The sequence below is a fragment of the Cavia porcellus genome, unplaced genomic scaffold, assembly GCF_034190915.1.
Source record: "Cavia porcellus strain 051 isolate PalLab524CR breed Dunkin Hartley unplaced genomic scaffold, mCavPor4.1 scaffold_23, whole genome shotgun sequence".
NCBI classification, from domain to species: domain Eukaryota; kingdom Metazoa; phylum Chordata; class Mammalia; order Rodentia; family Caviidae; genus Cavia; species Cavia porcellus.
In genome coordinates, this window is record NW_026947506.1 from 30,521,450 (window position 1) to 30,547,285 (window position 25,836).

Below are 25,836 nucleotides of genomic sequence, written 5' to 3' on the forward strand. Positions count from 1 at the left end.
ATGGCATTCAGTCCAGGCAGAGTGTTGAGCACACACACTCTTGTTGTGAATATGCCATGAATATGTGTAGCATCACACACCACAGATCTGAGCACAGCTACTCCACGTCTTGATGACCTCAGGCACTGCTGGAGCGCTGCAGAATGTGGAAGTGTGTGCAGATCATCCATCTCTTGACCAGCTCTGATGTGTGTGCCCTTTGCAAAGTCAAAGAGAACAGAATACAGTCGTGTCATGTGCATCATCACCTTGCACGCACACCTGTAGGAAGAAGACATGACAAATGGTACACCATTTCTGGAGCAAGTGCATACTCCGTGGAAAACCTCTACCCCACAAATACAGCCAGAGAACCACTGCCTGCAGTAATCAGCCTCAGGATTGTGTGGCCTTCCCAATGTGAATGTGAGCAGAGCTCTGCCCTTGTCTTAAACACCACGGATATGCACTCAGCGCTAAAGTGAATATGAGCAGAGTCTCTCACTGTCGTGAACAACTCTGGCAATTAATGGCACCCTACAAGATGTGACTGTGAGCGCAGCTTCCCGTGTCCTGACAACATCAGGCCCTGGAAGAGCCCTGCACAGTGTGGATGTAGAACAGCTATTCGACATTCCAACAGTCCCAGGGAAGTGTGGCTCCTGTACAAAGATGAGGCAAGCAGAGCCCCACATGCTCCAGACATCAGCATCATGCATGAAGCCCTCTATAGGGTGCAGGTCAGAAGAGGCACACCATTTGTGGCTGGATTCTCTTAGGTAGGTACAGTCCTTCAAGGACACAGAGGTGAGCAGAGCAGTGCACAGTTGTGCTTATCTCGTGCATGTGGAGCCCTTTTCAACATGTAACACACACACAGCGGTCCATTCCGTCAATGCCTCAGGCCTGTGTGGAACTCTCCACCAGGAAATGGGCACTGTGTGCCCACCCTTAAACCACCATCTTAGGCTCTTATGGAGCCCTAACGAATCTCTATATGCAATGCTCCTCCTGTACTGACAAGCTGAGGAATGGGAGGAGCCCAGCCAGGTGCTGATCACCCTTCCAAGTCAAGAATCTTAGACATGGATGATGTGAATACACTTCCCGTGTGCAAACTTCTGCTGGGATTAGGAGCCCTCTCAAGGTAAGTGGAAACACAGGTCTCACAACTCCAATCCATCAGCTACATCGGACGCCTCTCCATTATGTTGTGATAAAGGTCCCATCACATCCTCACAACCTCACATGTTTGTGAGCACTATATAAAGTGACTCTGGGAACAGACTCCGCCAATGTCCAAACTACATCTCACCTATGAGTTGAGCTGGATTCCATCTGCATCTGGCTGGACTAGTGCAGGACTCAACTATGAAGACTCCTGTCAAGAATCTACTATTCGAATGTGGCCAGAGACTTCCACACATAAAGAGACTGTACTTACAAACAATATAGGGAACCTGTGCAATGTATGTGTGAGAACGGCCACCCTTCAACATGTCCTGAGACACTCAGGCATTTGGGAACACTTGAGGGAGATCAATATGAAGAATGGGTCTCCACTTCCTGCCAACAGGGGTCTCCAGTCTCTACAGCAGGTAAGCATAAGCAGGGCCTTTGCATCTCTGTCACCTATGGACCCTGCCGCCATTGAGAGCACAGGAGCTCGACCTACTTCTGACCCTCACATAGGAGTACAACCTCTGCAGCTTGGTTGTGACCAGAGCCACTTCCTGTGGTAATGATCACACACATGTGCAGAGGCCTCCACAATGAGGTTGTGAACAGAGATGCCAATTTCCTTCATCCCTTAGCCACATGTGGATGACCTGCAAGGTGAGTATGTGCAAAACAGCCCCTTTATCACTGCACAAATGTGCATACACTCACAGACATCTGTACACACATATGCATCATCACCATCCCAGGCAGATGTGCTGCCCTGTACAAACACAGACATGAGTAGCATCCTCCTGTGTCCTGAACAACTCAAGCCCATACAGCATGATGGGAGCAGAGACTGCATGTCCTACTAACAATTCCTGTGCATAGACTCATCTGCACCATGCATGTGAGTAGCACATTTTGCTCCTGACCTCTTGACCTGCTCTCATGTGCACAACCCATAGTCACAAGGACGACATGGCCTGGGACTTGCAAGACATTTGTGACCACAGAGGCAGCCTGGAGAAACCCCTCAAATACCCATTTAAGCAGCACCAAGCCAAATCTTCACCACCTCTGGTAAGTACCACTAAGTCATTTAATTTCCTCATCGCCACGGAGATATCCATGGGAGCAGGCAATTGTCAGGCCCTGTAGAACCAGGCTGTGAGCAGAAACCAAACTACCTGATTCCCTCAAGGGTGAGGACACCTTGCAAAACATACATAGGACCAGAATCTCCACACATGTACCGACTGTCCAGGTTGGCAGTCACAATCTTGAGGAGGTACATGGGAGCAGACTCTGTCTCAGGCAATATGTGGCCCGCAGGACAGGGATTTGAGCAGCCCCTGGACCCCTTGTGCCTACCCTCTGTGTCAGTTTTAGTGCCTGTTACACTGTGGATCAGAATGGAGGCCAGCACATCCCATCAAAGCAAGGATATTTTTATTAAAGACCTGGACATCCTCTGCGTGGCTAGATCTTCATACCATCTGCACCACCTCAGGTATGTGGAATCCTATAAAATGTGCATCTGATGTGATATTTTCAGAAAAGCAACATTATGGGCCTGCACAGAGTGCTGCAGAACATGGACATGCACAGCAGTCCCCCAATAGTAGACGTACTAATGTGTCTGTGATTTCCGTACTAGGTAGTTGCTCCCTGATAGCCCCATCACCTTAGTAACCTGCTGTGTATGCGTCCCTCCATATATAAATGTGAGCATAGCTGTCCCTGCTACCTCACTTGTCATTGCCGTGGGAATCAAATAGGAAATCTTGTACAATATGAAGTTGACCTGAATAGTCCCCATATCCTTATCACCTGTGTAATGCCTTAAAAGATTTGTTAATCCAGCAGCCTTTCTCCTTTGTGGGCAATTCTAGAATGTCATGATCATTAAGCTCCCTGTCCTGACCTCCTCAGGAATATGTGGATATGCGCAAGGCTAGAGTTCCACATCCTGATGGCCTCATGCCTTGATGGTGCCTGGTCGATCATGGACAAGAGAAGAGACCCTCCAAATTGTGACAACTGCCAGTGTGTGTTACCTTTACAATGTCAGTGTGATCACAGCCCACATGTTTTTGTGTCATCATCATATAATGAGCCCCGTAAAATGAGAAGAGCTGCGATATTCATCCGAACTCAGGCCCCTGGAAAACTTTTCCAGTGTGGGTATGACCAGCAGCACCCTATGTGGTTATCAGCTTTTCAATGTGAGGAGCCCTCTTCAGTGTGAATGGAAGCAGCGTACACTAAGTTCTCCGGAGCATAGGTATGCATGACACCATCAGTAGGGGTTTGTGAACAGTAGCTTCTGTATAAACACTAACATCTCAGCAGTGGGTGCAGTGCTAGAGAGCACATGGCCTGCATTGTGTCCTCAATGTCTGGATGCCCCAGATATGGATGCAGCCCTGAACAGTTAGAAGGGGAGTAGAACTGTATCCCCACACTATGGACAAGTGTGGAGCCCTGTGTGTGGACCTGAGAATGTCCTCAGAGCCATTCTATCCAGCCCATCTCAGGTCCTTGGAGCCCTGTTACAAGGAGGAGGTCCTCAGAGCCTTCCATTTCCTGATCATTTTGGCAGATTCTGAAATTTTCCAAATCAGGGAACTGAGCACCACCCCATTGTTTTGACCACATCTAGTGCCTGAAGCCTTCTGTAATGTTGTTGTGAGCCGAGCAGACTAGGTCTGTTCCACATCTGGCATGTGCCACAGATGAGTGGTAACTCCAGTACCCAGACCCTTTCAGAAATGCGCAGAGCCCTCTCCCTATGGATACTCAATAGTTCTGCTTTTTTTTTTTTTTTCAAATAAGGTCTCATTATGCGGTTCGGGCTGGCCTTCAGTTCACTTTGTAGCTCAGGCTGGGCACAAACTCACAGCAATTCACCTGTGTGCCTCAGCTCCAAGTGTTGGGATTACACCACCACCCTGGCTTAAACACTTCCGTAAAAATCCTGATCATCTTCATGGTATGAGGATCCATATACAACATGGAGGTGAGTACTCTTCATCCCTATGTCTTGATCTTCTAGGGTGCGGGAGGAGTGCTGTACCATGTGGATGGGAGCAGGTACCCTCCAAAAAACAAGATTACAACAGTCCTTATCCTTCTATATCCTGGCCAAGAACCCAGGACCTGGACATGAGTAGAGCCTCCCATGTCCTAACCCTCTCAGGATATAGGTTGAATTGTCTACTGTGTAGTTGAGAGCAGAGCTTCACAATCAGGTGTTTGAGCTGGGCATGGAAGCACACTCCTGTAATCCCAGCACTTGGGAGGTTGAGGCAGGTGGATTGTTGCAAGTTCGAGACCAGCCTGGTCAGCCAAGTTCAATACTAGCCAAAGTGAGACCAAGGCCAGACTGAACCACATGGTGAGATGCTCTACTAAGATGACAGAGTTCTCTACCACCACATTCTGATCCTAGTTCGGGATTTAGCTCAGTGCCTACCTGGCAAACATGAGGTGACCTGTTCTATCCCTAGGACAAAAACAAGCAAACAGACTGGCAACAATAACAAAAGAAGATATACACTTTGGAACCTCTTAGTTCTGTCCCAGGCACTTAAGCCACCCTGCATGCAGGTCACTCCTCCCCAAATAAGACCAGCACCCCTCCTGGTGGCGGACCACATATCCTGTGTACAGAGTCTTTATCATGGATAGGAGCAGAGGCACACACCATGTTCTGACTATCTCAGGTGTGTGGGGAGCCCTCTGTAATGTGGATGTCCAGGATGGCCAGTCCTGATCATCATATTGTGTGGGGCTCTTTTCAATGAAAATATAGACACAGGACTCGTGTCCTGGTCATCTGAGGTGTGTGGAACCCTCCAGAAATGTAGTATAATCAGAAAGTCCCCATCCTCAACTCTGACTAGTTTTACCATAACAGAGCCCTGTATGCTGTGGCTCTGGATAGTCATATACCTCATTTTCTGAGTATCCCATGCAGCAGTGTGGGAATAGCTTATACACTGATGTGTGTGGATCAACTCAGAGCTACTGTGTCCTGACATCTCAGGGACAGGTGGGTGCTTCTCAGACATGGATGAGTGGAACATCATGACCTCAGTATGTCAGATATCTGGACTCTTCCCTAAGGTCAGTGTGAACAGAAGACACTCCACCCACATTTCTGGCCATCTCAGGTGTGTATTGATCCCTCTAAAACGTGTATATGAGCAGAGTACCCCATGTTCTGACCATCAAAGGCATGTGAGGAGCCCTCTACAACACAGATGTGAGCAGAGACTTCCACTCACTGAGTTTACCATCTCAGGCTCCACATATATGTGGATCTCAGCAGAATCTACCATGTGCTCATATCACTAGTGTCTGCAGAGCCTCCTACAACATGAATAGAAGTAAAGATCCTGAACTTTATCACCTGGATGTGGATCCCCTACAACACAGAAGTGAGCAGAGCTACACCCACGCCAATTATCGAAAGTACACAGAGAACCCTGTGCGTTGTGCCTATGAGCCGAGATCCCCAGGGATGAACACTCAGATGTGGGGGGAACCGTCTTCCAGGAGGATGTGGGCAGAGTCACCAACTCTCCTAACATTCGCAATCATTTGTGGAAGCTTCTGCAAGGTGGTTCATGGCAGAGGCCCCATGTCTTGACTGTCATTAGAGAGATCTATAAGCACCAACTAAACAAAGCACATGAAAGACAAAAAGCAAACAACTTCTGCAAAGAATACTGAGCTAATTTCATAGCCTAAGCTGTGACTGGTTTACTACCCTTGTATAACAAACTGTCTTTGTATCTGTTTAGATCATTTCAGCCAACTGAAGGATCATCTGTCAAAAATAATCTCAGGATCACAGGAGATCAGCTTTCCTGTTACACACATCACACACTGCAAAGCTGAGAAAAGGTGCAGAATTATTACTCTGGGACTGAGATGTAGGAAGGTGCCATGAGACTGATAGAGTGCCTGATCCATTTCAGAAACAATATCTCAAGTTTGAACCAGGCACAGCCTGAATTTGGAAGGTGAACCGAATACCGCCCTCTGTGCACTGTCATCCTACATGGCCAGATCTGGACTGATGGACTGCAGCTCAGGACACTGTCAATCCTCCTGATTTCAGCAAAGGCCTCCTGGTGACATCCTGTGAAAAGGTTCCATAGTGGAGCCCAGACACCTGTATGGCAAGTAGGCTGTTTAACAAACCCTCAACATGGAACCCAAGCCTGCTTCCAGGCCCAAGGGAGAGGAAAGGTGAATGTGCCAGCCAGAGCTCCAGCACGAGACAGCCCTGAGGCATGGGTGGCTCTTAGTTTTCTCCATTGAGATCTGCCTAAGACGCAGACATCACACAGCTCAAAATGCATGGATGTCAATGGTTAGAGAACTGTTTGGCTTATGTACCTTCATCACGGACTCAAGCACAGATCCCAAAGTATTTCTGCAAAGTCGAGGTCAACACTATAATGGTGGATGCCACTCACCAAAACACAACCACACTTAGATTACAGGGACACAGGGACACACCAGAGCCTACTGTGTAGGCAAGCTCTGTATCTTCCCAGCACCACAACTCTGCATCACTCTGACTTTACAGCTGTGCTTTTCAGCACTTCCCTGGGGACATGCAAGGGCCATGGTGCAGAAGCTCATTAGAGGACTCAAAGAAAAAAAGGCATCTGTGTATCCTATGGCCATTATACCACCTCCCACTGACTACCAAATGTAGACAAAAATGGGGTGAAGCTATCTGCCCAAGGTGACTCACTGGAGGAAAACACTTGGCTTAGTCCTAGAGCTGGCAACTCCAGAGCGCTGCCTACCACCCAGTGCACCTCAATGATTTGCACTCAGTGCTCAGTACTGCTGCCTTTATTCAAAAGTGCATATAAATCCTTCAGGCTACAGGAAGGTTCTTTTACAAATTCCCTAACCTGAATATGATTCTTATGGATCTGAAATGTACCAATAATCATAATTATGAAAGGAAAAATGATAAAAATAAAAGTGTTCTCACAGTATCAAATTTTAAGTTGTACTCAGGCTTTCTCTGCCCTGAGGCTTGATGCAAAACTGTGGCCTTCCTAGGCCACTTGGAGCCCTCACACTCGCCCACATCAGGCACCAGGCACGTCTGTGATTCTTGCCACTGACAACTGGTAGGAAGGAGGAGCAATTGCTTTTAGTAAAGATGCAACAATTCCAGTTAAGCTTTTCTCACCTTTTCATGAGAGCAGAAAAAGGAAAACTACTAACATGTCTTTGTAAGTGTGTAAGCAACCATCAGAATGAGTGTGTATTTGCAGACATTAGTTTGGCACAGCACATGTCCCTTCAGGCACTGTAGGAACAACTGGGTGACCACCAGAGCGTCCACCCCATGGAAGGATGGGCCATGGAGCACCACACAGCAGTTTGAAAGCAGAATCCCCATGCCACACCGAGACGCCTACCATGGTCAGCTGGAAAATCAGGCAATGGAGAGCCAGGGTGTAGCCTTGGCCTTTAGGAGACACATTTTTGCACAAACACAGAAATTTGTGTATCAAACACAGCGGGACTCATTTCCTGAACTGTGACTAAGAAGCAGACTTCTTTGTTCTTAACGTAGGCCCTTCTGAGCTATGTGAATGTCTCAACCAAGCACTTAAGAAAAATAACAATCAATTAGAATGTCTCAGCAGAAAGCTGAGCTCCCACATCAAGAGGCTCCAGCTCAAAGGGAGGATGGAAAAATGAACATAAGGTCAGATGTAGGATCTTCTGTTCATGGTGTACGTAAGATAGTATGAGCTGCACGGAATGGTACATACCTGTAATCCCAGTATGCAAGAGGCTGAGGCTGGATGACTCCATGGTCCACTCTCACAATTTGGATGGTATACCTGACAAATAAACATTCAAGGTATATAATGTGATGATTTCGTATGCATGTACATTATAAACTGAGTTCCACATCAAGTGAATGAACGTACCCATCAATATTCGATGGTTACCACTGGAGTGTACAGGCACTTGAGAGATACAGGCACTTTAGGCCTCAGGGTTCAAAAGCCCAGCTGGATGCTTGTGGCCTTCAGAATTCTCAATGTGGCTTCTGTTCAGCCCCTCCCTAAAGCACCCATGTGTACAGCTATACCTACATGCCTCACACATGCACACACCATCTCACACCTCACTCCACACCACACAGTTCCCAATCGTCCTTCACAAAGAGTTTTTCTTCAATTAATCCCAGCTGCACTGGGTTTTTTGTAGGTGTCCCCTGGGAACCTGTTTTGGCTACCTGGCTCCTATGGATACCAAGTTTCTGGCTCTCTTCACCTGCATCACCTCTCTGTACTGCTCTGGCATGAACCAGCTGCTTTGTCATCTTCTTATCCATCTTCTTATCCTGTCTATATAACAAGCTGCAACCACGTTGTGTCTCCTATTTTGTTCACTATTAGAACAATGCCCACACACAGGAGGAAACCAAGGAACATTTATGAATGAATGAAAATACAGAGCATTCTTACCATAGAAAGTACTGAAAACATGCAGCAGGTGACCAGGTTCCTGAGTCCAGTCGGCAACTACATAGTAAGACAGAAATGAGAGCTTGAGTGAGGACAGAGGCTGTGGGTACCAGGAGCCCAGGTGTCCTGAGGTCGTCCCCACGACCTGCCATGTGTGTATCACAGAACTCTTCCCCTCCTCAGGGCCTACCTCAGGAACTCGTCACCACATGCAGTGTACTTTTGCCTACTGGCTTCCGAACATGGGGCACAACCACAGCAGCAGCTGAACTGGCACTGGCACCAGGCATGTATTTGCACACAGCTGCCCTAAAATGCACATGCCCTTGGGAAATGCCTATGTGGGATTATCTCAGGACTCACACCTTTTGCAAGTGCTGGTGCAGAGCACATCCCAGTACCAATGCCTCGCTCCACCTTGCAGCTGACCAATGGCAATGCTAGGCTGAACCATGGCAGCACTGTACCTTTGTGCTAGATTGTGGTGGCATATCTGGGTGCCATCAGTTGCGGAGGAACTCCTCTGGTTTTCAGGGCAATATGGTCACAGGCTGACTCTGTGAGTTTGGCTGCTGGCATTCAGCTGATATCTAGTTAGTAAAAACCAGTGCGCAAAAGGACAGATGTTAAAAAAAAAACCCACGGAGTTTAAATATTGTTACAATAGTGCTCCTCACCATTGAAAGCATCAACGGTGTTACATTCACTGACACACAGAGGCAGTGAAGATCTGTCTGCCAGGGCTCCAGGTAGGACCTTAGTCTGTCTCCTCGTGGAGGGGAGGAGCTATGGGGGCAGCTCAGAGGCACTATGACAGCAGAGCCAGACAGCAAAGAACAACCCTCTATTTCGTCTTCAGCACTTATAAATCACAATGTAGCTGGGTGGGTGGCAAAAGTCAGCAATTCTAGTTGAAACAGAAGGTGAAGCAGTAGGATGACAAGTTCAAGCCCCTACTGGGCAAATTTCTAAGATCTTGTCTCAAAATAATAATAATAATACAAATAAATAAATAAAATAGTAAGGTACAAGAATTAGGAATGTAACTCATGGTGGCTTGTGTGACAATCTGACTTAAATTCTGAGCACTGGAAATGGAAAGAATTCCTGGCTCCTTCCTTAGATGAAAAGGACAAAAAGAGAGAAACACAAGGTCTGGTTTATGGCCTAAGAGTGCTGCTTCGGTGGTAAAATATTGCAAAGCCATAAAACTAAAACCATGCCTAGGACTGTCACCCTCACATTTAGGGTTATCTTCTTTCTGGGACCAGTGGGTTCTGAAAGAAGCAGCTGAGAATTTGAAATCTGGACAGAGATTCTGACTAGTTTAGGGGTCAGTGGACAGGAGAATGTGGCCCCATCCTTGGATTCATGGCAAACCTGGATTTTGGTGGGATAATTTAAACTGGAAGTAGACCACTCCTGAGGAGCTTCATGAAATTCACGTCAGGTTCTAACATTACATTTTTATGAGTCAGCATTTATTAGTGGTACCAAAGCGAGCTAAGTTAAGAAAAATCAACTTCCAGGTGATATTCGAGGGCCCAAAGTATAATTGCTTATGGATTATACCCAGGAGGCATAGAAATTATCTGTGTATCTAAGAAGACAACAATTTTTTGTGAGATAAAAAATTTCATTTATGATATCAGTATGATATCAGTGGCTGTGATATCAGTATGTAGGGCAGTCTAGCTTCCAACTTAAAATCTGTCTGCCTCAGCCTCTCAAGTGCTAAGAACACAGGGGTATATCACCACATTTGGTGAAGACAACACTAAGAAGTCAAGACAAACAAATTAGGTTTTCATTACACGTTGTATGGGTGACCTATTCACCCATCCTGAAACACTCTGCTTTCGTGGGTCATGAGAGGTAGCTCCAGTCACTTGCCAATGTGAGGTCCAATTCTCAGGGTCTCAGTGTCTGCAGGGCCAGTGGCACATGGCTCTCCTTGCCTAGCCTGTGATCCTGCACAGTAGGAGGTCCGGCTTCACTCCACAACCTGGGGGTATTCACCATGTACCTCTCTAGCATATTGGGTCTTCTGAGGGCAGAGCAGTCAGCATTGCAGATATGACCTACAGCAGAACTTTGTTTTACATGCACACAACCCAGAACTCAAAATCAGCTAGATGTGGTGGTACATAACTAAAAATCCAAGGTGAGGCAGGAGCGGGCCAGTGCGGGAAACTTCACAAGAACTGCCTGTTCCAGGTACATGTGAGTGCCCCCATGGCTTCAATCCCCAGTACTGAAATCATTCAATCAGATACCTAAGGTACCAAATAAATTGTGGTGGTCATGTATTAGGTGACATGGGTGACCAAGAAATCCAAAAGCATTATCCAAGAGAAACAATGCTCCTCCATATTGGTAAAAGACTTCACTCTGCTCCACTTCCACATCACAAAGAAAAGCAAACCTTAGCAACCCAGAGCACTGTTACCCATCCCTTGCAGAAGGACAGTGAATGAGGTTCGGCCCTATGTCTCTGCCTCTGTCTGTCACATGTCTAGGCTAGAGCTGTGGATACATCAGGACCCTAGTCTGTGACCATCCTAACACAAACACGGTCACTCAGATACAAAAAGGATTCATTTCTTTGTCTGGAGGAGGAGGGATCCCGGGTTCCTGAGGCACCTCGCCCTGTGCCCAGCCGCGCCTAGCCATCAGTGTGCAGAGGAGGAGCTGCGCGGATCCGGAGCGCCTGCAGAAGCCCCTTCCTTTGTCTGGAGGAGGAGGGATCCCGGGTTCCTGAGGCACCTCGGCCTGTGCCCAGCTGCGCCTAGCCATCGGTGTGCAGAGGAAGAGCTGCGCAGATCCGGAGCGCCTGCAGAAGCCCCTTCCTTTGTCTGGAGGAGGAGGGATCCCAGGTTACTGAGGCACCTCGGCCTGTGCCCAGCCACGCATAGCCATCTGCGTGCAGAGGAGGAGCTGGGTGGATCTGGAGTGCCCGCAGGAGGCCCTTCCTTTGTCTGGAGGACTGTGGATATCTCTGCAAGCAGGGAGGGATCACAGGCTCCTGAGGCACTGCGGTCTGTGGTGAGTACCCTAACCCGGCTGCGATCCAAGAGCTGTGGATCTACCAAGGGGCAGGTGGGCGCACAGGGTCCCTGAGGCCCAGCTTGTCTGGAACCGCGGAGTTCTGAACAAGCAGAGGAGGGCCATTGGTTCTGCAGGCCCAATGGCCTGGGGTAGAGTGGTGCCAGAGTCTCAGTAGCTGCAAACATAGAAGGGGATTTTCAACAGATCCTGAGGAGGCTTTCAAATAACACTTGAAACACAGAAATATAGGAAAATGACAAAACGAAAGACCAAATTACAACCTCAAACCTCCAGCCCATCTCAAGAAACCCTAGGAGTGATGTATACAGAAGAAAATATATCCCATCCACCTCATATATCGGACACAATCGCTACTGAAATTGACAAGCAACTCCAGGAAGCTTTAAAGAAATTCAAACTCGAAATAATCTCCCAGATAAAAGAAGAAATGATAAAAGAAATGAAAGAGATTCTAAATATATCTAAAGAAAACACAGATAAAAAATTGGAGGAACTAAACAAAAAGATAGAATCCCTAGATGAGCAATATAAGAAACAAACAGAATACATAATGCAGATGCACAGAGATATACAGGAAATAAAAAACTCCACTGAAAGTTGTAAAAACCGCCATAATGAAAGTGAAGATAGAATTTCAGACCTTGAAGACAGGATTGCAGCTAGTGAACAGGAAAGGAAAGATATTTTAAAAATAACAAGGAATCAGGAAACAACAATTCAACAACTGCAAGATGATGCAAAGAAGAATAACATAAGAATGATAGGGATTAATGAAAAAGAAGGAGACAACATAAAGGATATCAAGAGGATATTTAGAGAAGCAATAGCTGAAAACTTCCCAAGCATGAGATCAGAAACTGACATCAGGATCAGTGAAGCATATAGAACTCCAAATAGTCATAACCAAAATAAAACTACACCCAGACATATAATAATCACCATCCCAGAAATCCAACACAAGAATAGATTATTAAAAGCTGTCAGAGAGAAAAGACAGATCACTTATAAAGGAAAACCTATCAGAATCACAGCAGACTTCTCATCACAAACAATAAAGTCAAGAAGAGCATGGAGTGAAGTATTCCAGATCCTAAAGCAAAATGATTTCCAACCTAGACTGATATATCCTGCAAAACTATCATTTAAAATAGATGGTGAAATACGATACTTCCATGACAAAGAACAGCTGAAGAACTTCATGAACACCAAACCAACCCTGCAAAAAATATTGAAAGACAGTTTAGGTACACAAAGGAAAAAACCACTAAGCAAAGCAAATAATTAAACAGAACAGAAAGATAAAGATGCAACAGCAGAGAGATAAGAATCCTACAATTAACCAACATTTAACAGTAATAACCATTAATGTAAATGGTCTCAATGCACCAATCAAAAGAAACAGACTAGCAGAATGGATCAAGAAACAAAATCCAACCATATGCTGTTTACAGGAAACCCATCTAACCCAGAAGGATACTCACAGACTGAAAGTCAAAGGATGGAAAACAATTCTTCATGCAGCAGGAATCCAAAAAAAGGCAGGAGTAGCCATTCTGTTTGCAGACAACGTGAACTTTAAACCAACAATGACCATAAAGGATAAAGAAGGTCACTACATACTCGTAAGGGGAAAACTCCAAGGGGAAGAGATAACTATCTTAAATATATATGCACCAAACTCCAGAGCGCCCAGTTATATAAAACAATTATTAACAGAAATGAAAACTCAAATTATCAGTAACACAATTGTAACAGGAGACCTTAATACGCCATTGACACCAAGGGACAGATCGACCAGACAGAAAATGAGTAAAGAAATAACAGAACTGAATCATACCTGTGAACAAATGGGTTTGATAGACATATACAGAATGTTCCACCCAACAACATCAGAATACACATTCTTCTCAGCAGTACATGGATCATTTTCTAAAATAGACCATATATTAGCTCATAGAACATATTTAAACAAGTGCAAAAGAGCTGAAATCATCCCTTGCATGTTATCGGATCACAGCACTCTGAAATTAGAAATTAACGATCAAAGATACTGCAAAAATCCCACAAACACATGGAAACTGAATAACACACTCTTGAGTAATCAGTGGGTCACAGAAGAAATTAAAGAAGAAATCAAACAATACCTAAAAGAAAATGAAAATGCAGATACAACTTACCGGAATCTGTGGGATGCAATGAAAGCCGTCCTGAGAGGAAAATTTATTGCACTGAGTTCCCACATCAGGAAAACAGAATGAATACAAATAAATAACTTGATGCTACACCTCAAACAGCTAGAAAAAAAAGAGCAAGTCAAGCCCAAAGCCAAAAGAAGCGAGGAAATTATAAAAATCAGAGCAGAAATCAATGCAATAGAGACTAAGAAAACAATCCAAAGGATCAACAAATCAAAGAGTTGGTTCTTTGAAAGAATAAATAAAATCGATAAGCCCCTAGCCAACCTTATTAAAAAAAGGGAAGAAAAAGCTCAAATTCATGCAATAAGAAATGAAAAAGGAGAAGTCACTACAGACCCAATAGAAATACAGAAGATCATCAACACCTATTTCGAAACCCTCTACTCTCAAAAGTTTGATAACACAGAAGAAATAGACAGTTTCTTAGAAGCATATGAAGTGCCAAAGCTAGATCAAGAGGATGTAAAATTGTTGAATAACCCAATCTCGGTTACTGAAATTGAAAATGTAATTAAGTCCTTACCCACCAAGAAGAGCCCAGGCCCAGATGGATTCACTGCAGAATTCTACAAGAAATACAAAGAAGACCTAATGCCGACACTCCTCAAACTATTCAATGAAATTGAAAGGGAAGCAATCCTTCCTAAGTCATTCCTGGAAGCAAATATCACTCTAGTACCAAAACCTGAGAAAGACCCAACTAAAAAAGAGAACTATAGACTGATCTCCCTAATGAACACAGATGCAAAAATCCTCAATAAAATATTGGCAAATAGGATCCAGCAAATCATCAAGAAGATTATACACCATGACCAAGTGGGAATGCAAGGATGGTTCAACATACACAAATCAATAAATGTAATCCACCATATCAATAAAGCCAAAAATAAGAATCACATGATCATTTCTATAGATGCAGAAAAAGCCTTCGATAAGGTCCAACATTTATTCATGATAAAAACTCTACAGAAAATTGGAATAGATGGTCTTTACCTCAATATAATAAAGGCCATCTATGACAAACCAACAGCCAGCATCATACTAAATGGCCAAAAATTGAAAGCCTTTACTTTAAAATCAGGCACAAGACAAGGATGTCCATTATCACCACTCCTATTTAATATAGTACTGGAAGTACTAGCCAGAGCAATTAGGCAAGAAAGAGAAATAAAAGGGGTAAAGATAGGAAAAGAAGAAGTTAAGTTGTCATTGTTTGCAGGTGACATGATACTCTACATAGAAGACCCCCTAAGCTCCATTGAAAGACTCTTAGATACAATAAATAAATTCAGTAATGTGGCTGGATACAAAATCAATACTCAGAAATCAATAGCATTCCTATACACAAACAACAAAACCACAGAGAGGGAAATAAGGGAAACTGGACTATTCACATTAGCAAGCAAAAAAATGAAATATTTAGGAATTACTCTTACGAAAGAAGTGAAAGACTTATACAGTGAAAACTATATTACACTGAAAAAGGAAATTGAAGATGATCTCAGAAAATGGAAAGACATCCCTTGCTCATGGATAGGAAGAACAAACATTGTGAAGATGGCCATTCTCCCAAAACTCTTATACAGATTCAATGCAATCCCAATAGAAATACCATCAACATACCTTATAGATCTAGAGAAATCACTCCTAAATTTCATCTGGAACCAGAAGAGACCTAGAATCGCAAAAGCAATTCTAAGCAGCAAAGACAAAGCAGGAGGCATCACAATCCCTGACTTGAAATTATACTACAAAGCAACAGTAGTAAAATCAACATGGTATTGGAATCAAAACAGAGCTGAAGATCAATGGAATAGATTAGAAGATACAACCACAACTACAAACACACTCAACCACCTTATCTTTGATAAAGGAGCCAAGCAGGTTCACTGGAAGAACGACAGTCTCTTTAATAAATGGTGCTGGAAAAACTGGCTCTCCATTTGCCGAAAACTAAAGCTAGACCCATGTCTATCACCATGTACTAAATTAAAATCTAAATGGGTCAAAGATCTGAATATTAAAACAGAAACGCTAAATCTATTGGAAGACAAATTGGGTAGAAACCTTGGAGACATAGGAGTAGGTAGAGAATTCATGAATAGGACTCAAACTGCACGGGAAATACTTCCCAGAATCAATAACTGAGACCACTTCTTATTAAAAAGTTTTTGCATGTCAAAAGAAATCTCCAGCATAGTGAAAAGAAAACCCACAAACTGGGAAAAGATTTTAGTGAACTCTCTCTCAGACAAGGGACTCTTGTCTAAAACATATAAAGAATTAAAAAAACTCAGACCTCCAAAATTCAAAGATCCAATCCAAAAATGGGCATCTGAGATGAATACGCAATTCTCAGATGAAGAAATGCAAATGGCAAATAAATACATGAAAAAATGCTCATCATCATTGGTCATTAGAGAAATGCAAATTAAAACCACACTGAGATACCATCTCACTCCTGAAAGAATGGCCAGGATCAAGAAAACCAACAACAACAAATGCTGGAGAGGCTGTGGGGAAAAAGGAACTCTCCTGCACTGTTGGTGGGAGTGTAGACTGGTACAGCCTTTGTGGAGGTCTGTCTGGAGGTTTCTCAAAAAGTTGGGATTGGAAATCCCATTTATTCCAGCTATTCCACTTCTAGGCATATTCCCAGAAGAACTGAAAGCATCATACCACAGGGATATATGTGCACCTATGTTTATAGCAGCACAATTTGTAATCGCCAGATCTTGGAAACAACCCAAGTGTCCATCAACTGAGGAATGGATAAAAAAGTTGTGGTATTTCTATACAATGGAGTATTATTCAGCTATAAAGAAGGATTGCATTGAGATATTTATCAATAAATGGGCGCAGCTTGAGACCATACTCATAAGTGAAATAAATCAATCTCGCATGTATGAATACCGAATAGTTTCCCTAATGTAAGTAATGATTCAAATATATAAAAATATGTGATAATCATGATTCCCCATTATGTGGCCTTGAAGCCTTATAAAATTTTCACTTATTAATTAGAAAGAAGGCTTTATTCTGGGCTTTTTGATATGGAAATATTTGAAGCTATAGTATATGAAGTTTTATCCAAATATTTTAAGGAAAAAGACAGACACTATGGTAACTACTATTCTTTAAAAAATTATTTAGCTATTTCTTATGTTGATTTTAATTAAGGGAAAAATTTAAAAAATTAGGATATATAGTAGTAACTCTTTTTGATCTCCTATTAACTTGTTTTGAAGTCCTGTAATACTCCCAAGATCTTGTTTTGACTGATTAGACTCTGTTCCATTCTGTGCGATAGTAGCAAGTCTGAAGGTATAGGCAACTAATTTGAAGGCAATAAGATTCACAAAGATGCCCATTCTGGTTTGACTATTGTCTCCTTTGGAAGTCCTGTAATGTTCACAATGCCTAAGTTTTATTGGTCTTGTTCTCCACTGTTTTGTCCGGCTTTATAATATCTAATGAGATGGACAATTCCTTTTAAGGAAACAAGAGACAATGTTGATAACCATTGTTGATGACCTTGTACTCTGTTCTACATCATGTGCTATGTCTATCCTTGGTTTTGACTTACAGATTTGTTTTGCCATATTTGACTTTATTCTCTCCCCCCCAAAAAAGTAATAAGAACTAAGGAGTAATAAAATGTGTAAATTTTGTTGTAAAAAAGAGAGGGAGGGAAAAAAAAAAGAGCTCTAACGGATATAACAGCAAGTGTGTTTAGGGATGTTAAACAGCTGACTATATTAATGTTTTTGGATCATTGAACACAGCTGTTTGCAGTCTCTCTGTTTGAATGTCTACTTTGTATTCTTTGATACTGTGATTTGAGCAACTATTTCCAAGATGATAATATGTAATCTATTAACAGGTGATTTCTTACTGTTATGTTTTTTTTTGTAGTTCTGTATTATGTGTAACCTTACACTGCTTTGTTTTGTTTTGTGTTTTTCTCTTTTTCCTCTTAAATTAAAAAAAAAAAAACAAAGAATGGCTCACTCCCTCTTTTGTTGGACACTGTTACTGATGTCCTAGATGCTAACCTCTCACTTTCCTTTTTCCTCAGTGTTAACATTCGTCAGATCTCCATTGCAGGCCAAACCCTACTATTTCCACCCCTTTGTCCATGTGTCTGTCCTAACGGCATTTTGCTACAGTAGATCGCATTACCAGAACGTGCAGTGAGTGGCAATGACACCTGTGTTCCCCTTGAATCTCAGTTCTCCAGAAACTGCCACCCTACACATCCTACTCAGCTCCCTGGCTTCTCCACACTGTCATCTAACAACCATCTTAATCTTGGCACCCCAGGCTATAGCACTGAGAGAAGCTGGGCTCTCTTAAGAAGTGCTCTATCACTCTTCACAATCACTAGTTAAAACAGGAGGGATCCTTTCCCCTGTCCAGCCACCACCTCCTCTGGGCTGCTGACCTCTCACTGAATCACTACAACAGCACACAATACTCTCCTCATTTCTACCTGCTCTCTCAGATCACTTTTCCACCTCCTACAGAGACAGAATGGAGGCTGTAAAAATGGATAAGATCATTGTAAGCTTCATTTTATTTTGGATTCTCCAGAGGGGAAAATGTTAGTGACTACCAACATTTCTCCAAATTTCTACAATTGTACCATGTGATTCCTGCACACAGTTGAGATTTGCTAAATATGAGCTGTTACCTGCATTAATAGATGAAGACATAGACTCATGGGCTGTATAAGACACTTATGACATTCCAATTCAGTAGTCACATTAAACCATTCTCTACACAGAAAATCATTCTTTTGATTACATAACAAGTAATTTTATACATGACACAATCCTACTTATCATTACTATCATGAATTAAATTTCTATTTGTTTTCTTTTCTTTTCTTTTTTCTGGTACTGGGGATAGAACTCATGAAAGCTACTGCACTGAACTCAGGCATATGTGCTGCTTTCCATGAAAAAGATGCTAACATTACCCTGGAACCCCTTGTGCTAATGATCTGTGGCCTGTGTTGTGTCCAGGATACTGTGGGTGAAGGTGAAGTCCTAGCTCATCCCTACCACAGCAGGGATTTCTTTATATGAGCCCACCATATCGTCCATGGGGCTACATCCGTATTCCATCTGTACTACCTCAGGCCCAATGTGAAATCCTGCCCAATGTCCATCTGGGCTGATACCCTCAGATACAGAATATCGTGGGTCTGAACAAAGTTCTACAGCATAAGGACATAAACACCAGTTCCCCTGTAGTACACCTACATCTAATGTGATTGTGATCCCTGTTCAATATGGTTGGCCCCTGAGAAACCCACGACCTCACTAACTGGCTATAAACAGGGCCATCTCTATTGTAAATCAGAGCAGGGATGCCTGCATCTCCATGACTTAAAATCCTGCCTCAGGCATGTAAAAACCTTGTACATTATGACCTCAAAACCCACCATGTTCCAACTGCTCAAACTTTTCTGATGACTTGTGCAATATCACCATCAATCAGGTCACATGGCCCTTGGCATGGTGTTCACGACAGAATTTCAAATATGCATGCTCTTCTTCTGACTCTCCCACCAATATGTAGTACCACACACCACAGATCTAAGCCAGTCTTGAAGATGTGCACCAGGTCTTTATGGCTTCAGACACTGCTGGAGTCCTGGAGAATGTGGATGTGCATACAGACCCTGCATTTCCTGACCAGTTCTGATGTGTGTGCCCTTTGCAAAGTCATCAAGTACAGAGCGCACATATTACATGTATCACAAGCCTGCATACAACCCTGTAGGAAGAGAACATGACAAGAAGTGCACCATTTCTAGACCAGTGCAGACGACTGCAAAAAACCTCTACCACATAGGTACAATCAGCAAACCACAGCCTGTGATCATCAGGTCTCATGATTGTGTGGCCCTCCTCAACATGAATGTGAATAAAGCCACTAAATAGCCTCGGGAGTGCAGTGCTGTGTGGAAACCTGTGCATCTAGAATGTGAGCAGAGCTATGCCATGTCCTGACTATCACAGGCAAGGATGGAGCTCTCTACCACCAGAATGTGAGCAAAACTCTTTTTGGACTGTCCACTGCAGGCACATGCAGAGGCCTGCACAAGATGAATGTAAGCAGCCCACCTGTCTGTTGACTATCTCATGTGCTTGGAGCCCTTGTCACCAAAGGGGTAACCCATGCTTCTTATGTCTGCTGCCTCAGAACTGATTTCAGAGAATTTGCTGGAAGCCACAAATGTGATCACTGCCTCACTTTTTGGGCACAATCAGAGTATTGGTATCCTCAGCTAGATGGGTGACAACAGAGAACCACATGTCACATCCATGTTGTGCATGTGTGCAGCCCTGGATATAGAAGCTGTGAGGCAAGGACCCTGATCCCCACTACATCACTTGTGTAAAGAGAACATGGAAGCACAGTCATCCCCTCTGTCCTCCTCCTGCATGGAGCCTGGGTCACTAAATAAATTATATGTGAACAGGAAGCCACCCCATATCTTGGTGACCTCCAGCCTATATTGAAACTTGTACCGTGTGGATGTAAACAGAGCTCCCCATGTCCATGTCCTGAACACGAAAGTCATACATGGATCCCTGTGCAACTTAACTGTAAGCAGAGCCACCCTCCAAAGTCTCCCATAAGCACAATGTCCTGCCTCCCTCAGGAGTATTTGGAGCCAGGCCCAATGTAAATGTGACTAATACCCTGTTCTTTTCTTAGGCATCAAAAATGTGCACTCAGCTCCAAAAATGAATGTGAGCAGTACCTCTTGCTGTCCTGAACAACTCAGTCACATGTGTGGCCCTGCATGATGTGAATGTGAGCAAAGCCCCCCCAGTGTTCCAATGATCTCAGGTAGTGGTGGATCCCTGCATGGTGTGAATTTGGGCACAGCCCTTCCATACACTTACAGTCCCAGGGATGTGAGGTTCTGCTTCAAAGAGAAGGCAAGCAGAGCCCCACATGCCCCTGACATCTGCATCATGCTTGGAGTCCTCAGCAGGGTATATGTGAGAAGAGGCACACCATTTGCTAACGAACATTCTCAGGTAGGTGCAAACTTGCTATGACACAGAGGAGCTCTGCTGCCTTAGCTCAGAGTCAGAATAGTGCCCATCCAATGTATGTGGGGCCCTTCGAACACTCAGCAGGGGCACAACAGCCCATTCTGTCAAAACCTCCAGCATGGATGGAACCCTCTACCAGGCAATGGGCACTGTGCACCCACACTCATGCTGACCAACTCAGATCATGTGCAGCCCTGTGCAGCATGCTCTGTGGGCAGTGCCCTCTCCTGTCCAGACAACCTGAGGCAGGAGTGGAACCATATAAGGTGGTGATCACCTCTCCAAGTAGAAAGCCTTTGACAGGGGGATGTGAACACACTTTCCTGTGCACCCTTCCGCTTTGACTGTGAGACCTCCCCACGTTCAGTGGAAGCACAGCACCCATGTCTCAAATCTCTCAGCCATGGATACGTTGAACATGTGGTGCGAAATGCCCCATGACACTCTCAAAACTTCAGGTGTTTGTGAGCTGTGTATGAAGTGACTGTGTGAACAGCCCCTCCTCAGGTCCACGCTGCATCACAGCTCTGTGTTCAGCTGGCTTCCCCCTGCACGTGACCAGAACACCACAAGTTAGAACAATGTCAGATTATTGCAAAGGCCCTACTAAGTGAATGTAGACTGAGACCTCCATGTCCAGTGTGAATGGACTTTTAAGCAAGGAGCCTCTCAATGTAAGTATGAGAATGTCAGCACTCAAGTGTGATGATAGACCCGGGAGCTAAAAACTAACTGGTGACATGGAAACGAAGGGCAGCTCTCCGTGTCCTGCCAAGCAGGGCATGTGTGGTCCCTCTACAACAGGAAGCACAGATAAGACAGCTCCACATCTATCACCTATGGAGCCCTGTCCCCAGAGGACAGCACATGAACCCCACCTACTTCTGACACTCTCAGAAGTGTGCAAACTATCTGCAGTGTGGTTGTAACCACAGCCATGTGCCTGTGGTGTGAAACCACCTGTGTGTAGAGGTCTCCACACCAAGGATGTGAACACATGCCAATATCCTCAATTCCTCCTTCCTGTGTAGAACCCTCTGCAAGGGAAGTATGTGAGGAACACCCTCCATACCCCAGTGCGTGTGCACACACACACACACACACACACACACACACACATATTTGCACACTCACAATCTCAGGCAGCTGTGCAGCTCTGTGAAAGCCCAGACTTAAGCAACCACTTTGATCTCCCATATCCCATCCAAATCAGGCACATGCACCATGATGGGACCACAGCCTGCATGTCCTGCTGACAATCACTGTGTGCAGAATTTTCAACAACATGGATGGGAGTAGCACACTTCTCTTTTGACCTCCTGACCTTCTCCCATGTGCATACACCACAGTCACAAGGAGGATGTGGTTAGCGCTTGTAAGACATGACCACTGAAACTACTTGAAAAACCCTCTACAATGACTGTGAGCAGCACCAGCCCATGTCCTGTCTACCTGTGGTAAGTAACACTAAGGCGTCTCCTCACCTCCTCTAGAATATGCATGTGAGCAGCGCACTCCATGCTCTGCACAATGCACACAAGTGTGAGAACCCACAGAAGCAGGTTGTGAGCAGAAACCCAGGACTTGAGCTCCTTAGGTGTACGATGATACCTGGAAAAATGGAGCTGTGACCAAGAACCTCCCTGTATTTCCCAACTATCTGGGGTAGCACTGGTGTTCCGTAATATAATATATACATGTGAATGGGGTACCCAATAAATGGAAAATCTTGGGTAATGTATAGCCCGTATGACTAGCATTTGAGGCACACCCAGTGACCCCTTGCAGTTTCCATCTGGCTGTGTGTCAGCCAGTACACTGTGGATGAGAGTGAAGCGCAGGCCTCCATATCATCCACACAGTCAGATTCCTACCCTACATTCACCATCTCAGGCCTGTGGAATCCTGCCCAGTGTGCATTGGTGTGATACCTGCAGACACAGAACATCCCAGACATAAGCAGAGTCCTGCAGAACAAGGATATGAACACCAGTCCTGCTATAGTATACCTATTTCTAATGCTATTATGATCCCTGTCCAAGGTGGTTGTCCCCTGAAGAGAATTCAAAAACTGGCTGCAGATGGGGCCCTCTTTATTACAAATGTGAGCAGGGCTGCTTGCATCACCCTGAGCAACAGAAGTGTAGAAAACCTGTACACTATGGACTTGACCTCAACACCAAGCATGGCCCAACAACTAAGACTTGTCTCATGACTTATGCAGTGACAACATCAATCCACCCGCCTGCCACCTGCCCAGGGGGTGGAGTCCATGACAGGGTTGTGAGCAGACACACTCCTCTCCCATCCGGCCCTGTGTGTAGCACTGCTCACCACAGATGTCAGCAGGGCCACTCCACTATGTCTTGATGACCTCAGGTACTGCTGGAGCCCTGCAGAATGTGGAAGTGCTTACAGATCCTCCATCTCCTGAGCAGCACTGTTTTGTGTGTCCCTTACAAGGTCAACTAAAAAAGAACCCGCACATGGCATGTGTGTCGAGTCCTGCATGGAACAGTATACAAAGAGGCATCAATAAGTACCGCTTCATTTCTGAACCAATGTAGACCTGTGTAAAAGCTCTACCACATCGGTGTGACCAGCAAAACTCAACACAAGATGATCAGCTCTCAAGAGTCTGCAGCCCTCCTCCATGTCAGTGTGAACAAGGCTACCCCATGTCCTCAGTTCTGCGGGGAAACCTTTGCATCTGGGCTATGACAAGAGCCACACCTTGTCCTGATAACCACAGGCCTGTTTGAAACCCAAAAAGAGCAGAATGTGAGCAGAGACTTTGGTGGCCAGACATCCACAGGCAACTGGAAAACCCTGGACAAGGCGGATGTGAGCAGACCAGTTTTTTTTTTTTTTAAAGCCAGTCAAATTAAGCAGTGGAGGGGTGGTATACCACCTTTAGTGACACTAATGTTAATAAGTTCTGCTAACCCACTGCCATCGGACCAGCAGCAAAGCAAACCAGTTTTGAAATGTAAGTATGAAAGGAAAAAATAAAAATAAAAGGGTGTTTATCGCAGTATCAAATTTTAAAATGTACCCAGGCTTCCTCTGCCCTCAGGCCTGCTGCAGCCTGCAGCCTCCTGTGCCACTGGGAGCGGTTGCACTGGCCCACATCAGGTGCCTCATCCATCTCCAATTCTTGCCAACAGCTAGGAAAGAGGACCAATTGCCTTTATTAAACATGCACTAATTCCAATTAAGCTGTTGCCACCTTTTCATGAGAGGAGAAAACAAAACCACTAACAGGTGCTCTTAAGTGTGAGGGGCAACTAACAGAATGGGTGTGTATTTGTAGACATCAGCTCGGCACAACATGTGCCCCTTCAGGCACTGTAGGAACAACTGGGAGACCTCAGAGGGTGCACTCCACCAAAGGTGTGCAACCCACACAGGCTGGGCAGCACCACACAGAAGTTTGTGAGCAGCCTCCCCATGCCATGGCAAGACCCCTACAAAGGTCAGATGGAAAATCAGGCAGTGAACAGCCAGGGTGTGGCCTTGACCTTGAAGAGACACATTCTTGCACAAACACAGAAATTTCTGGTTTTAAAGATAACAGGACTTATTTCCTCAATTGTGACTAAGAAGCAGATTTCTATGTTCCTAACTTGAACTCTTCTGAGATATCTCAATGTCTTTTTAAAAATTTTTTAAATTTTTATTTAAAAGGGGGTAAAATTAAACAAAACAAAACAGAACAAAACAGGACAGAAAAAAGCAATGTGAGAGATATAAATTTCAAAGCTAGACCACCTGAGATCTTCACTATCTATTATATCATCTCTTGTTTTCTTCCAAATAGTTGTCTACGTCTTCGCATACAGAAATTCATACAAAACAACATAGCGTAAAACTGATCTGAACAGAATGAGGAAGGCATTTTAGGTCTTCAAAACCAGACAACAGGGAAGTCACTAAGGGCTGTTGTAGAGTCTTTCGTTCTCTTCAACACAGCTGTATGTACTTTCCTGTATATGGAAGTTCAACGAAACGTAACAGGCAAGGGGGAAGGGACTGCCGGATTTCCCAGCATTCCAGGTCCCGGCATGATGCCAGGTCCCAGTAATGCTGGTGGCTCCCGTCCTGGGCTGCTGGATCCTGCCATGCTCACAGCGGCTTATGGCTGTGTTAGGGGGTTGCTTGGTTTCCCAGCACTCCAGGTCCCAGCATGGCACGTGTCCCAGTAAATGACAGTGGCTCCCCTCCCAGAACTATGGTATCTAATTACAAAAAGGGCAGATGTTAAAAAAAATAACACATAGATTAGAGACTGTTACAATAGTGCTTGTCACCTTTTAAAGCATCAACAGCATTACACAGTTCACTGGCACACAGAGGCAGCGAAGATCTGTCTGCAGGGCTCCAGTTCAGGACCTTAGTTTGTCTCCTCCAGGTAGGGAAGGGCTGTGGGGCAGCCCAAGGTCACTGACTGTGACAGCAGTGCATGAGCAAAGGACAACCCTTTATTTCATCTTCAGCACTTACATATCATAATGTAGTTGGGCTGCTGGGCAAGCCTGTAATCCTAGCTACTCTGGAGGGTGAAGCAGTAGGATGGCAAGTTCAAGCCCTGCCTGGGCAGTTTACTGAGATCTTGTCTCATAGTAACAATGATAAGACAAATAAATAATTTAATAGATACAAGATGGAATGATAGCCACAAGAGCTAGGAATGAAGCTCATGCTGGCATGTGTGAGGCACTGACTTCAACCTTCAACACTGGAAAAGGAAAGAATTCTTGGCTCCTTCTTCCAGATAAAAAAGAAAGAAAGAGAAAATCAAGTTCCGGTTTATGGCCTAACAGT

The 25,836-nt window shown here is 44.5% G+C and overlaps 1 long non-coding RNA gene across 1 annotated transcript; it reads left to right on the forward strand.

Moving 5' to 3' along the window:
* The first annotated feature begins 259 nt into the window (after window positions 1–259).
* LOC134472478 (uncharacterized) lies at window positions 260–8,031 on the forward strand. Its single transcript, XR_010042320.1, has 4 exons — window positions 260–2,653; window positions 3,076–3,427; window positions 3,979–4,162; window positions 5,952–8,031. It is a non-coding gene; the product is annotated as an uncharacterized LOC134472478 (long non-coding RNA).
* The last annotated feature ends 17,805 nt before the right edge of the window (window positions 8,032–25,836 follow it).